This window comes from Cavia porcellus, unplaced genomic scaffold (genome assembly GCF_034190915.1).
Source record: "Cavia porcellus strain 051 isolate PalLab524CR breed Dunkin Hartley unplaced genomic scaffold, mCavPor4.1 scaffold_1, whole genome shotgun sequence".
NCBI classification, from domain to species: Eukaryota; Metazoa; Chordata; class Mammalia; order Rodentia; family Caviidae; genus Cavia; species Cavia porcellus.
In genome coordinates this window covers 127,332,698-127,337,199 of record NW_026947484.1, presented here as the reverse complement: position 1 = coordinate 127,337,199, position 4,502 = coordinate 127,332,698, and the positions used below count along the sequence as shown (strand labels likewise).

The following is a 4,502-nucleotide window of genomic DNA, read 5'->3' as shown; positions in this document are numbered from 1 at the left end:
AAAGTATGTAAAGTAATTCTAGGTATGAAGGGAAAATTCTAGATAGTGTCCAGCAAAAATGCCTTTCAGAAAAGCAAATCAAAACAACACAATCAGCAGACACAAGCAGCTACAGCTAGATAGCAGAACTACAACTTCTCATACCTGTGTGAGAGAATCCTATTTACTCAGAGCAGACTAAAGTTTCAAGACAAAATAGAAACATTTTTAACATTTCTTACTTTATCCATTTTAAATTCTGTTTCTTTGCCCTACCCACCCAGTAATTCAGCATGACCCAGCAGAAAGAGGGCTGCTTTTAGAATTAGCTATTTTGCTTTTCTTTCTGTAGCAAGGCTGTCACAGAGCCTGCATTTTTCAGGTTCACATGTATCCATGACCAATGTCTCGCTCAAGGAATTTAGCAATGGACTGGTGAACTCGGCTTCCCCCTGCTGCTTTGTTCTCCCACTGTTGAAAGTCAGCTTCAGGGTATATTTGTCATCAAACCTTCTGAGAATGGAGGACAGTTGACAAATATCATCAGGATCCATGCCAGTAGGATCTTTCCTGAGAACCACAAGAAAGATGCTCTTCTCCTTATACGAGGTATAAATGGTGAGAATTCCCATCATCACACAATAGGATATGTCACACAAAGTCAAAACTAGCTTAGACTCTGGAAAGTGGCGTATATAATCCCAAATTAAAGCCACTATGGCAAAGAAACAGGAGATGATACAGATGATGGGGCAACCATCCATTAGACCAAAATTCTCCACGTATTTGTACTTTTCCAGAAGTATTTTTTTGGCAGAATTATCCAAAGAGTTTTTCACAGCGGAACCATCTCATTTGTCAGTTTTTACAGGCTTATTATCGATCTTCCACTTCCACTTATCCAACAAGCCACTGTGACTGCAGCCTATCTCTCCACCAGGGACACAATCAGCCCCACTGTTGCCTGGGCCACCACCTCTTATCCCATCCAGTGCTACTGCCACTGCTATCTTCCCAGCCTCTGTGTCCTGTCCATTGCTTTCAGTCAAAATAGTCTTCATTGATAGAGTAGGTAAGGAAACTGGAGACAAAAATAGTCTTCTCAGCTTAGTAGTTCATAAAATGTAATGCAATATTTTGAGTTACATGAATTTCTAGCTACCAGGAAATGTTTCCTCTGTAGCTTCTTAAAGTAAATAAATAGAACTACATTGTACTACATAGACAAATTTTACTATTGAAGGGTAAATACACTTCACATGCACTTTCATGGTTATATTTAGTTTTAAATATATGCATTAACTAAAAACATCAAAATATGAGAAACAAATGGTATAAGCACTATTTAAGCACTAGAACTTAAAATAAGTATCCAAAGATCTTTTAAAAGAGAAATTTGAGTAAGCTCTATTTTCTTATATTTTAGTAACCCATCAATTTGAGTAACCCTTGCCTCCTCAGCAGCATCCTTCTATATGTGGATATACTTACATAATAAATGCATACTCTTCCCAGAGCAAATTTTTATGTCATACTGAGGATCAATTATGCTCCAGTAGAAGGGCAGTACATTACTGAATAATGGCAAAAATGTGTTTGTTGTAGTGAGTTAAAAAACAATATTTATGTTGGTAATGCTCAAAGAATGCAGTTTCTTTTTTTGTGTGTAGTTTATATCCTTTAAGTGGTGGTTGATATATGTTTAGATTCTAAAACAAAGGTTGCTGAGAACAGATGTGTTTATAATTCTGTCATTAAGCTGTTGGAATCTTTTTATATTTTAAGAAATGAAGCTGTCAGGTTAGTGTGAGTGAGAATTCTTTTACTCTTTTATCTGGTACTTTGTTAGGCACAGAATTTGATTCAGGTGTTCCTAATAACAATCAGGTCTCTACACTTAAAAGCACTTAGAGCTCTTCTTAGGAAAGAAAGTAGTTCATGGCCAGCCCACGGGGACATTGTTTCAATCTATCAGCATAACATGTAAAAAGAATGATTTGTATATGGCTAAGACTTCAGGTAAGAGACTTGGTAAACTGAATGGGTTAGAGTGAAGATTCAGAAGTTGATACGAATTGCTATGAATTTACCAAATCTATGAATAATTTTTGAAAATAATCTGAATGCTACAAAGAATCAGATGATTCATCTGTGAATATAACACAAGATTGCTGGGAGGAATTGGATACAATGGTTTATGTAAGGCAGTGACTTATTCACTTTTCATTTAGCACAAAGGTACTGAGTTCCATCTTATTCTAGTCAGATTAGAGGAGACAGGTATGTATTATGAAATGCACTTTTGCTTTCAAGGAAATTATGATTTTTGGAGAACAAAAATGCAGCAAGTAATTGCAAGTATATTGACTTGAACTGTATCATATATACTAGCATTCACTGTTAGAAAAAATACTGAATTGTTAAGAAATAAACTGCTGAGTCATTCAAAAAGTACCAAGTTCATGCTTTGTGCAAAGTACTATGTTAGAGATTAACTCACAAGTGTGAATTACATAAAAAAAACAGCTACTGTACCTATGGCAATTCCAATTTACAGGTGGCTTCCACTTAAGAGTTAAGAGGTAATGAAAATGTAGTGAAATAAGTGTTAGGAAAACATAGTATAATGAGATAATATTGTAGAAACATCTGATCTCTACTTTTGAACATGAGAAGAAATATCTAAATTGATAAGTCAAACTGAAACGTAGCCAAGAAAATGAAGCAGGAATTAAAATAACTCACATAGAAGAAACAGCACCCTAGAAGACCAGACCAGGAGAGAAATGCTGACATATTTGAAGTCCTGCATGTGTGAGTCAGTCTTGCAGGGAGAAGATGATGTAGAGAGACAAGCAGAGGCCGTGAGTTTTGGGTCTTGTTATTTGAACTTTAAATTTAAATTGTGAGAAACCATAGAAAGGCAGTATGTAAGAGAAGGACCTGGTCATATTAAGATTTTAGAAAATCGCTGAGGTTCTATTACAAAGATATATTGAACTACAGGTAGCAAGAATTTGAGGATATAGCAAATGATAGATCATTTTCTGGGCATGTTCCCTAGGTTCTGCCTCTAGTATTGCAAAAACCAAAACAAATAAACAAAAATGCATGTAAAGGACTTCTGTAGTTCAGAGGAGATGGAGGCTTAAATTTGCTTAATTGTTTAGTTATAATAGAACAGGGCAGATTAGAAAGAGATACATTCAGTAAATATTTCAGTTAGATAGCAACAGACTTGGATATTTGTATCTGCAGAGTTTCATGCAGTGCTGAGCCCATTAATGACACTCAAAAGTATTTGTGGAATGAGAGTAAAATATTTCTTAAAAAAGATGATTAATCTAGAATATAAAAAGTCTTACCTATTTTTTGGAAACATCTTCTTGGAGGTTTTCAGACCCAGCATTTCATAAATGCATCCATCCTTTCTCATAAAAGCTACTCCTCTTATTGACTTCTTTTTCTAGACCTGGAATTAATTCCCTCTGTTTATCCAAAGCTGTGAATCATTTACCTCCCATTTCTATCACATAAAAAACAATTTTACACAGCCCTATTTTTGTTGAATAAATAACTTCATGAATTTAAATCCAAAACCTCAATGTGACTGACACAGTCACATCGTTAGTGAACAAAGAGTTTAGTCTATTTTTCAGTGTCTCCTGAGTTGTTCTCCTTTCTCCAGGGTGTGTGTGTGAGATTCTGAAAATGGATTCAGAGCCTCATACATGCTATGCAGGTGCTCCATCGCTGAGCCACAATCAGACTCTTACTGCTGCTCTCCATACTGGGGACTGAACCCACGCTATCACTCTATTATTGAGCTGCATCCCCAAATCTTTTTTTTTTTTTAAGACAGAATGTCCCTAATTGCCTAGACTTGCACTTGTCATCCTCCTGCCTCAGCCTCCCAATCGTTGAGATTATAGGAGTGTACCACCATATTTATTACTGTTTGTCTTCTTCTTGTTGTTCTTGTTCTTTTTCTTCCTCCTCCTCTTCCCCTTCCTCCTCCTCTTCTTTCCTTATCCTTCTTTTCCTTCTTCCCTCATCCTCCTCCTTCTCCTTTTTCTTGTAAAGTAAGGTCCTTCTATATGTTTCTGGCTTAAAACTGTGACTTCTTCAATCCATACTAATACAGCAATGAGATAAATATTTCTTTCTTTTTGTTTTTTTTTTTTTTTTTTTTTGTGGCAATGGGGATCGAACTCATGAGCTTATGCTTACCAAGCAGGCATTTATACCACTGAGCTAAATCCCCAGCCCGAGATAAATATTTCTAAAAGACAGTTTTTTGTCTTTTGCCATTGCTCTCCTCTGTTTAAAATGTTCAGTGATGTTCCCTCATAACAGTAGCCTGACTCTCATCTCAGGATCCCCCTAGATTTTCTTTCTAAATTTTCTTTTCTACTACAAGCAATCCCTACGTAGGCTACTTTAGTTATAATGGCATTAGTTATAATGTTTTTTTCCAAATGATTTACATTTTGGATATCTATGTTTTAAGTGATACCCTGCTT

General features: G+C 35.8%; 1 pseudogene; it reads right to left on the bottom strand.

The window, feature by feature from the left end:
* Positions 1 to 308: 308 nt before the first annotated feature.
* Positions 309 to 1,040, bottom strand: LOC100713326 (signal peptidase complex subunit 2-like; annotated as a pseudogene).
* Between the last annotated feature and the right edge of the window lie 3,462 nt (positions 1,041 to 4,502).